Raw genomic sequence first — 12,015 nt, 5'->3', positions numbered from 1 at the left:
CCGACTCCCTGGTATTCCTCATTAAGTGATATAACATTTGATGATATAACTATAAGGAATAAAGTACAATGGAGTGGTGTGATACCACCCCGTAGTGGATTATTTTATTCCTCTTATACCACAGCAATTTGTCAACAATTCCAATTTTTAATTTATTAATAAATGACACTCTGCTTATAGTTATATTTAATGTTGTGGAACATCCAAGAGACAACTTAGTTCCTGTTATCACTTACACTTTAGTAGTTACAAATGGTCAAACCCTCACCAGCATCGCTTTTTTCTCCTTCTTATGACTGTGAAAAACCAAAAAAAAAAAATACCCCCTAAACTCAGAATTCCTACTCGGGAAGGTCATAATCATAATCAACATGGCTGCTCACAGCTTCAACAGCATGCAAAGCAGCACTTCTTTACTTTTAAATGAGTTACGCTGATCAGTCAACATACAGATATATTAGCTTGCTGAATCTATAACACTGACTATAGAGTTGGCTCTTTTCAGGAAGTACAATCATACAATATATCATTCATCACTAATGTTAACATTAGATTTACTACATTGCTGCTCACAAAAGACGAACATGGAGGTGTACATGCTTTTTCCCACTTTGTAGCTCAGGATTATGCAGAGGATCTGCCATACTAGTCCCTGTGAAGGAGCTGTTACTACAGAAACAATAAGGTATTACAACAACCGCATTAATGTAAACCCATCGTTTGAATTACAGCTGAAACTAGTCAGAGCCAGAGCCATGTCATAACAGTAAGAGATGAAGACATTAAACAGTGCTATGTGTTCAGTAATTCATATCCCAATTTGGATTAGATGAGTGATTGACAAAATAATTGAATAATTCTGAAATATGCTGATAATTTAATATTACCAGTAAAATGTTCTTACAGTTTTACACTATTACTACAGGTTGTAGATCAGTATGCTGAGTTTGTAATACTAAGACAGGTCTTCTCAACCTTTTTGCAGCCAGTAAACCCTCAGTTCAGATTTATTTCATATAATCCTTTTATGAACTATTTAAATATTAGGGTCATTATTTAAATGTATACAATATTTTGGATATTTACTGGTGTCATAGGGCTTTTTATTCCTGAAATTTGCATATATATCTTATTTGTATATATCTTATTATATATATAAATTAAAAATTAAATATATTTTTTATTAAAATTGTAGATTCCAGTAGACATGTTTTATAGACCTTCTTGTTTCTGAGTTATTTGAGTTTGAATTCAACCCACTCAAATCTTAGTCACCAAACTGCCTAATGATTAAGAATTCAAAAATAAATACAGTAACTTGATGGACTATGATTTCCACCACTTTAACAAATTTTAAAAATCACAGATCCCCTGGCTAAGCTTCACTGATCCCACTTTCAGAATCAGTAGAAGACTGCATGTAGCTTAATGTTAATAAAAAAATTAATAATATAATTCTTAAGTATACATAAATTAAAATGCAAAAAAGAAAGCTATTTAAGTAAGTGATGTTTTTATGAGCATTACTCACAATTTCTATCATTTTTTTTCATTTTTCTGATTATTACTTCCAAATGATGCATGTGGTTTTGAGTAGCCCTCAGTCTAAGGAACTGGAAGTGGGATTTTCAGAGAATGGATGTGATCTGAAGCTGGAATGTGGCTAGTAGACTTGTTACTATTTAACGCTTCTGTGGTAGAAGCTTTACTTGGCTAAAACACAGTGTATCCATTTCCCCAGTCCTGCACTAATAGCCATGTGGAACAGTATAATGAAGAGAACAGAAGAATGAACTCTGAGGAACAGGCAGCGCACAGCTCCAGACACATTTTCATAGCCCGGTCGGTCATTAACTAGAACGTGACGACATTTTACAATCTTACTGCACCCTTCACACGTCTTTAAGCACACTGAATTATTCACGAGTGCATTTGGATGTTTGATTGCTGTTAGCTTTTTAACTGGCGCAGAGAAGTCGCATTCTCGGGTTAAACATCAGCGTTAAGTAATGTGCTATGTAATGATATCAGTCATGAGTAATGATGTAAGAATACAACTCATTGCATTTCACACATCGTGTAATATTACTACTGTTACTATGTCACCACCTTCACTTTTAGACCTATATTCTATTCTTCTAAATCCATCTGCCATGCTGATGGGGACATTACAGCAGTTCAGCAGTTCCTTTACCCTTAATAACTATTCACCCTGTTATGGTTCATACTAGACCTAGTACAACGATGTACACATATAGTGTACATATACAGTTACTGACTATCCCATCTGTTGCTCTACTCCATCTGTTAATAGCAAGGCAACACCACTGAACAGATGTTATTCGGGTCTCAGTACATCAGTAACACTAACCTGGTAGTATATGTGGTGCTGATATGACGGTATAAGGCACAGTGGTATTGCTGAGGTTTTTGCTAGCTAGCGAAGCATGGTGATGGCAGTACAGCTACCTAGCTAACTGGTTTTTATTCTCATACGTAGTAGTAATAGGAACACATTTTTGTCAGCGTTGTGTTAAATGGAGTTGTAATATTAGAAAGTAGTAGAAAGCTACTGGGTAAGTGAGATAGCTATATACAATAACTACTGTATCGATTAGTTACACTGCACTTAGAATTCACAGAAACATCATGAGCAAGTGAAAAAGAAGTGATGTGTGTCAGGTTTTTGGTTCTTGCTAACAGAAAATGAAATTCAAACTAATGAAAAATAAGACATGATAATATTATGGCTTCCATTTTTTTGTGTATTCATGGAACCAACTATTCTGTAAATCGAAACAGATAAGAAGTTAATTATAATATGTATAATACCAACTATTAATGAACACTCTCAGTGCCGGTCTCAAGCCCGGATAAAAGTGGGGAGAGTTGCGTCAGGAGGGGCATCTGGCACGAAAACTGTGCCAAATCAAATACATGGACCAGTGATCAGCTGTGGCGACCCCTAACCAAAGCAGCCAAAAAAGGAACAACATTTTATACAACTACTGTAAGTAAATCCATTCAAATGAACAGAATTTTTCAGACATTTCTATGTGGATATTCTTTGATTTAGCTGACCTAGATCATGACAGAAAAAATGATGTGGTTTGGTGGTTGGTGACTTGGCTGAAAAATGACCAAAATGAATAGGTGAAAACTAAAATCCAAAGAAGAAATATAGTCCGAAGGTTTTACTAGTCTTAAAATGATTCAGTGTCGTACTGTGAAACGTGTTTTTTTTTATATCTTTGACATATCTCCTATAACTTTATGCTAATGCTTTAAGATGAGACTCTATCAGACAGTTATTAAATGATAAATCCTAATCTTTATACTGAATATGAGTATGTATGCCAGGCAGACATTTATATTACATAGGTAAAATCCAGGATCGAAGAAATTCAGACTGGAAAGGGTTGCTGGGGAAAATTAATTAACTGATCTGTAAGTGAGAGTTTTAACTCAACAGCTCCATCTGTTGAAAAAGAAATGACTTACAAGAAAAGCAGACTGAATCTTCTGCTACGATACAGGTACATAATACAGAATTTAATCCAGTTGCTTATTGTAGATGACATATATATATATATATATATATATATATATATATATATATATATATATATATATATATAAATGGAAGATAAAACAAACTGATCATCATTAAAGTGTAATTCATGTGTACACTGTACATATATTGAGAGTATTGTACACATTCTTAGTTTATCACCTTAGTGTTTGTTACATGAAAAATTCATATCAAAATTTCTTATACTGATGCTTATTTTCATTTCTTCCTTTTTTAAATAAGACTATATTAAAGTAGGTATGACATCTTTCATTGCAGTACACTACTGTTCTGCATATAAGGTTTATTGTTCATATAGTTCATATAGTTAATGAAGTCTGTCAAACACAGTCATCTTGATTAGAATAATTATATATTCCTGTATAAAAATATTGCACAGTATATTCACCGCTAGTGCAAATTCTGTCAGACTGTATAATAAGATCTCACATATATTATTAATAATATCATTATTTGCACATACTGATATGTTCACGTTTATTCAAGCTATTTATCTTTGCGGACTGCACACAATGTAGAGTTGTATATTCACTCTATCATATTGTATTTTATCTTCATCATTTTTTCCTTGTACCTGTCTAATTCACCGCTTTGTTTACGTTTCGTCTATGTTAATGGAGCAACTGCCATCCTCAAATTCCTTGTAGGTGAAATTTTACTTGGCCAATAAAATTCTTTCTGATTCTGAAAAGACCTAGCTCTCTGATATATAAAATCAGTGGATACACAGCCTATATGAAGACCAGCTCCTACCAAAGGGCTGACCGTGGATGAAATGCGTCGTGTGTCTCAGTACCCCCTGCCGGTGCCCCTCCGTCTCTCTCTCTCCCATTGACTGGAAGGACGAGGGGGTGGGGATTTAGAGCCCAAGCTGCAGTGCTCCATCCATCCTGCAGAGGTCTGTACATGAGCTAGTCTTATTCCTTGATTTTTTGGACCTTTTCAATAGGAAAATGCCCTAAGGGCTAAATTTAAGCAGCAGCCTGCCACCATGCTCTAATGATGATAAGATGATAACCAAGGAAGCAGCACAATCCGTGAGCATCCAGATTTTAGTCCTGTTGGATATAATGAGCTTTAGACCACAGGTTCCCAGCTCTGGTCCTGGAGTACCCCCTGTCCTGCACATTTTAGTGTTTTTCCTGCTCTAATACACCCACTTCAACCAGGAAGGGCTGTTAATTAACTGATTAATTGGATATGTGTAGGATAGGGGGTACTCCAGGACAAGGGTTATTAATGTGATTTATCATAAATACCTTGTTTTGACCTTCTAATCTTGAACTCCAAATGAGAAACTAAGTCAGGAGGCAATACAAACTACCTACTTATGATAGTAGCCAATAAAATTCCTTAAAATTAATTACTTATGATAGTGGACAATAAAACTATCTACTTATGAAGGCTTCACGTAACTGGTGTCCAGTTATTGCATCAAATGGGGCTTACCTTGCTTGATAAGGTCCACTAAATACAATAACTAGATGGCAATTATATTAAACTGAAATTTAACTTGAAGTCTAAGGGACTTGCTGATATTTCACCATTAATCTGAGAGACTTCACTTTTAGGGAATAGTGAGAAATTCCTCAGCATTTGCACCTAAACCAACAGCTGGCCACACTTACACTTCTCAGCGGGTCAAAACCAGTGTTTCATGCTGTAAACCCATCAGACACAGCTGCTGGCAAAATGGCCATGAGTAAGCACTATGTATAGTGCAGGCTAAATGCTGTAATAGGACTGATTAGTTCCTAAATTGGATTTTGGACCATTAGGTGGTGAAAGGACAGCACAGCCCAACTAAAGAGTTCTACAGGGCATTAACACATAGTTAACGCAAGCATTAGGCTTCTTTCACAATGGGTGTTTTTTTTTTTGTTTTGTTTTTTTGTTTTTTTTACAGAAACGGTCCTAGCCATTGTGCTTTTTATGCTAAAATAGTGGCTCACAGGATGCGCACACTATAACCATAACAACACTCTTATCAGTCCTATCTAGTATCAACAAACTAACTAGTCTAGCTTGCTCAATTTGATTTATCATCAGTACTAAAGACTAATTAAAGACTGGTTTAACTGTGGCAATGAGGAGGTTGTATAGCATTCACTGCAGCTTTAGAGGCATTAAATCAAGAGAATTTGAGCTGCTTGTGTGACTTGACTGCATGCTGCCACAGTTCAAGTGGGACGTCGCATTGTGTAAAGATAAATGACCAAATTGCTATTTTCAGTTACTATGCAATGTTGGAATACTGGCAAGGAAATATTTTCTATTCATGCCATAAATCTCCTTATATTTGCTCATTAACAAAACACTTTGTCCTCCTTGTTGGAGGTTTTTCTCATGTTGAAGGTTTTTCTTACTTTTCTTTTTAAAAATAACTTGCTGATGAAAGTGCTTTTAAGGATTCCCATAGGATTGGATGTAAAAATGTGCAACAAAGGTCGAGGAAAAAAAACGACAAGCCTGAAAGCATAGTTCTTACACCGAACCCTGCTCAAGTTACATCACAATCGAGGAGAGGAAATGACTATTTGGTGTATCCAATGGCAAGGCGTTATAATGAGGTGGATCATGGTAGTAATAGCTCCATTATAGTGATTGGAATTTAATCTATTCCATGCACTATACAAGGTGGAATAGATTAAAACGTCTTTTACAGACTTTTTGGATTTATACACTTAAGGATACGAAGTTACCTGGTGTTAACGAGGAAACTGATTTTTTTTTTTTTTACCATTCTTGTAGTAATTATCATTATGTCTTTTTATTACAATGTTTCATTTGTGTGTGAATTGGTTGGTTATAGCCACTCCCACTTGTTAATCAGCTGTGTTGAAGTTTTACTGCAAACAGTTAAAAGAGTGCTTTTGTGGACAATGGATGTGTATCTGTATATTTTTTTAATGTTTTTATGATTTAGCCCAATTTAATAAAGGCCTTTTACCCTTAACCACATGAGTGCCTTGGAATGTTTTGTTGTTTCACAAGGAAATGAATTTCTATTATTTCCTGTGAAACAACAAAATTCAAGTTATGACACCAGTCTTACAATTATTAAAGATACTTGATTACGAATGTAGCATCCATTTCTAATAGTAATAACATCGACTAACTGGTTGAGTGCATGCAGTCCCCATGCAACATACAGTCCCCTCCGAAAGTATTTGAATGGCAAGGCCAATTTTATTTTATTTTTTTGCTGTACACTGAAGACATTTGAGTTTGAGATCAAAAGATGAATAGATGATAGATCAGAATTTAATTTCCAGAAATTTACATCTAGATGTATTTAACAACTTAGCACCTCTGGTCAGAACCACACTAATAATACTTTTACTAATATCACAATTAATAATACTGAGATACATTTGAATCAGACCAGAAAATGTCAAAATAGATAGCAATAAACTCACTAACATGCTGTAGCAAGGCAAGACAATTAAGCCCAGAAGATGCACCAAGAAATATCCTGAAAAGAAAAATATCTCCTGTATAGATGTGTTTGGCTTATATTTGGTTAATAACTAGTTAATATCTAACTAATAAATATCTAGACAGGAACACAGTGCTTCTTACATATCTAAAGCGAAATAAACATGTTCCTACACCAAACCCTGCTCAAATTATATCACAAGCGAGAAGAGAAAATGACTATTACTGACAAATTCAATTTATGACACCAGTCTGACAGTTAAAACAGTTGATTACTAATGTAGCATCCATTTCTAATAGTGATAACACTGACTAACTGGTTGAGTGCATGCAACACGCAGTCCCCTCTGACAGTTTTGGAATGGCAAGGCCAATATATATATATATATATATATATATATATATATATATATATATATATATATATATATATATATATATATATATTTTCTGTACACTGAAGATATTTGAGTTTGAGATCAAAAGATGAATATGAGATGACAGATCAGAATTTAATTTCTGGAATTTTACATCTAGACGTGTTAAACAACTTAGAACATAGCACCTTTGGTGCCAGACCCCTCAATATTTAGATGAGCAAAAGTATAGGACCAGATAGTCTTAAAGTGAATTAAAATAAATAAAACAATATTTAGTTGCACATCCCTTGCTTGTAATAACTGTATCAAGTCGGTGACCCACTGACATCACCAAACTGTTGCATTCTTCTTTGGGGATGCTGTAATGCAGCTTCTTTCAGTTGTTGTTTGTTTTGGGAGGTGTCTCCTCTTCAGGAGGTAAAATGATGCTCAGTTGGGTTAAGGTGTGGTGATTGACTTGGCCAGTCTAAAACCTTCCACTTTTTCCCCCTGATGAAGTGCTTTGTTGTGTTGGCAGTGTGTTTTGGGTCATTGTCTTGCTGCATTATGAAGTTCCACCAAATTAGATTGGATGTATTTCTCTGTAAATTGGCAGACAGAATATTTCTAGACTTCTGAATTCATTCTGCTGCTACTACCACAAGTCACATCACCAATAAAGATTAGTGAGTCCGTTCCAGAAGCAGCCAAGCAAGCCCAAGCCATGACACTACCTCCACCGTGCTTGACCAATGAGCTTGTATGTTTTGGATCATGAACAGATCCTTTCTTTCTCCACAATTCAAAATGGCTTGCTTTTCTCCCATAGACAGCTCTCTGGTCTTCATATTGGTTTGTCCTTCATAACAACAAATGCAGTTATCACATGTGAAATCCAAACAGTCTTGAATGTTTAAACAATCAAGCTAACAGCATCTGATCTATCATCTTTTATTCATCTTTTGAACCCAAATGTCTTCAATGTATAGCAAAAACAAAAAATTTAGCCTTGCTGAATATTTTCAGAGGGGACTGTATACAGTACTGTGCAAAAGTCTTAGACATCCTATTTTTTAAAATATTAATTTTGTCTTCTGCATTATTGGGTCAGAAAATACATTTAGATTTCCAAACATTTCTTTTCTGATCAAAATTCAATGTTTGTATGTCAGTAAAAAAGGTAACATAATACATAATGGGCCACTTTTCGGACAAAAATGAATGCTGGATGTCAGGGATTACCTGGGAAAAAAGAGTAAAAGCAAGTGCGACAGAAAAAATCTCCAGAAGAAGATCCTGTAAAAAAACATACAACCCAATATTCTCAAAAACCACTATGGAGTGTAACTGCGACTACTGATACGTTTTTAAAAAGGGTTGTCATGCCAATTATTGACTTTTTTTAGTTTAGTGCTGTTTACTGTTCTGTAGATTTTTTAAAATGCAGAAAACATTTAATTTTCATTATTTTAAAAAACATCTTTGCTTTAAAAGTGCCTACAACATTTGCACAGTACTGGATATGTTATCTTCACATTTATTAACTAAATCTCCTTTCAATGATTCTTCTGTCTCAGTTTAAATCCTTCACCAGTGCTCTCTGACTGTAATCAGATCAGCATCACACAAATCCAGCTTTTCTACTCATCACCTGCAAAGCCAGAAGCCTCTGAAAGCTGTTGTTCATGGTGCAGTATATTTCCTTTAGAAAAAAAAGCACTAGTATACGTACACAACCAGTGAACATGCATTCACGTTGTGTGTTAAAAGGTCACCCTGGATCTCTATGGATTAACAATAAGTCACTCCGCTGACGCCATCCACCTCTATCCCACTCTCTTTTTTTGCATGGGGTGGATGAATGGGATATTGAGTATTTCCGCTTACAAAAAATGGGTCAGCCACAGTGAAAGCCAGACAGTCTGTCTCAGAAACGATCAACAAGCTGTGGCGCAAGTGGAACCCAGTCTCCCCTCCCAACCCACACTGTAAGGCTAGATCAGCAGCCCTCCCCACCCACTACGCAGCTCTTACTGATTCCACGCTTCCATGGAGCTGGGTGGAAATTCTACCATGCATTCCATGGCCTGCTGCGAACAAATTTTAGGTGTTTATTTTATTTTTTTTTGCAAGCTCTAAATGAAATCATTACATACTTATACATTAAAAACCGTCTCTCTTCTGCATCTAGTCTGGACTGTAATCAGGCTGTGATAAATCAATACAGATCCTGATTCAATATCCTGTGTGTGAAATGGCTTACTGAAACCAAACCAAGAAGACGTCAGAGTGAATAAAACTGCAAATGAATAAATATTTTGCAGTGTTGTGTTGTCAGAGCAGTTTATACAGTCAGCTTCAGAATTATTGGCACCCTTGGTAAGGATGGGTATGAAAAAAAAGGTATTTGCGGTTAATTAGGTTAATCTTAATCATGTTGCAAATATGAGAGAAATCTAACCTTTATCTGAAGTAAATTTACTCGAAGAAAATGATCAAAACATTTTTTCTAGCAAATCCATGTGTCACACATATTGGCACCCCCATTTTTTGTAATGAACAAAATGTAACTGCAGTATGTTCCCATTTATATTTCACTCTATGGTCACCTGAGTGCTTAGGAACTCTTATGTGGTCATCCATGACTTCCTGCGTCAGTGGCTATAAATATGACACAGAGGTCAAATTCTCTTATGCTTTCATCAACATGGGGCAGATTACAGAACAGACAAATGAAATAAGATAAAAGTGTGCTGACCTTCACAAATCATGTGATGTCTATAAAAATAGCTACATGGCTGAAAATGTCCACTGCTAGGACAATAATTAAGAGGTTTAAACAATCTGAGCTGTGATGAATCTGCCTGGAAGAGGACGCAAGGGTATTTTGCCCCACATACAGTCAGGAGGATGGTTAGAGGGGCAAACATTTCTCAAGGATCACAGTTGGAGAGTTGCAGAACATGGCAGTTAACCAAACATCCAAATCTACAATTAGACACACAACTATGGCATGCATGCATAAATAAATAAATGTGCCCAAAGAAAGTCTTTTCATTTATCTAACCATAAACATAAGCACCTGGAGTTCACCAGACGCTCCTGGAGCTTTGATTGGAAGCTCCATCCTGTTATGATGAAGAATCTGTGATGTTGTGGAGCTGTTTTGACTCCAAAGGCCCTGGGAACCTTGTGAGGACACATGGCGTCATGAACTCCATGAAGTACCAGGAGATTTTAAATTAAAATCTGGCTGCCTCTATCAAGAAGTAATAACAGGGTTGTGGTTGGATCTTTCAGCAGGACAGTGATCCAAAAGATATATCCAAATCCGCACCAAAAATGGTTCAATGACCACACAATCAAGCTTTTGACATGGGCATTCCAGTCCCCTGACCTAAACCCCATTAATAACCTGTGGGGAGAGCTGAAGACGAGAGAGGACGTAGAACCCTGGAGGATCTGGAAAGATTCTGTATTTTGAAGAGTGTCTCAGATTCCTTGCTCAGTATATTCCAATCTTTTCAAGCTTTACTGGAGAAGACTTAGTGCTGTTACGTGGCAAAGGGATTTTGCACAAATTAATAGTGATCTTATTTTTCTTAGAATGAATCAAGCTAATTAACCTTTTTTTTCCATAACATCGTTTACCCATTTTCACCAAGGGTGCCAATTATTCAGGAGCTGACTGCATGCATATGAATGGGATTGCTTTTTAAAACGTTATTTATTTTTTACAATACAAATCTATGATAACATATACTAGTACTACTACCTATTTTCTAGTAATAGATATATATTATATGTAAAGAACATCACTGATATCCAGGTGATACCTGCTGCTTTTGGGTTAAATTAGCAGCCTGTAAAAATCTTTACTGACAGAAGTTTCCAGGCTTACAAAGACTGGCTTTTCTCTCAAGCTGCCAAAACATTCCAGGCCAGCTAAATACGGAAGTTTAGTATTGTCCACCTCTCTCTGAAAGGAACCTCAGACACAAAAGCCAAGACTGTTCAACGGCGACCCTGCATTTGAAGTTTGCAAATTCCAGTGGAGTTAAAGAAAAAGCAAAAAATGAACATTTAGGTCAAATCTAAACCTGGATTCAGGAGACCTGCAGTGTGACCTGAATTATTATTTTTTGAACATGAACAAAAATGCCCTTTCATTTTCCAAGACAAATTCTAACAAATGGCAAAAAACTGAATATAAAGAGATTTCAGCAACAACAAAGAGGTCTGAGAATAAAGCCAGCGGGACTTTCATTTCTCACAGTTTGGAAGCCCTAGACTGAGCCTCATGGAAGCCTTACGAAAAAATAGAAAGAAAAGAAAAAAAAAAACGTATTCAATAATCAGCTCTCGGCTATGCCTACCCTCTCACTAAGCCTTCTTAAAGCACTTGAGGTGTGAAAGAGAAAAAAATGTGGGTCCCTGAATACTAATGAGACGTTTTCTTTTATTTCTTTTTCTCCATGCCCTGCCTAACTGACAGATTGCGAGGCAGCGAGGCAAACCGCTGTGATCCTTTTCAGGTGTTGCTGGCCCCTATGGGACTGTCTCTGAAAATATACAAAGCCCTGAACTCAAAGACACTTCTGGGACTGGATACAACAGACCTGTGCT

General features: G+C 36.1%; 1 protein-coding gene across 1 annotated transcript in view; it reads right to left on the bottom strand.

Moving 5' to 3' along the window:
• Positions 1-12,015, bottom strand: part of smarcd3b (SWI/SNF related, matrix associated, actin dependent regulator of chromatin, subfamily d, member 3b) — a 49,053-nt gene that overhangs the window by 30,566 nt on the left and 6,472 nt on the right. The window lies entirely within an intron of this gene.

Source organism: Pangasianodon hypophthalmus, chromosome 4 (genome assembly GCF_027358585.1).
Source record: "Pangasianodon hypophthalmus isolate fPanHyp1 chromosome 4, fPanHyp1.pri, whole genome shotgun sequence".
NCBI lineage: Eukaryota > Metazoa > Chordata > Actinopteri > Siluriformes > Pangasiidae > Pangasianodon > Pangasianodon hypophthalmus.
This window is presented reverse-complemented; position numbering and strand designations above follow the sequence as displayed.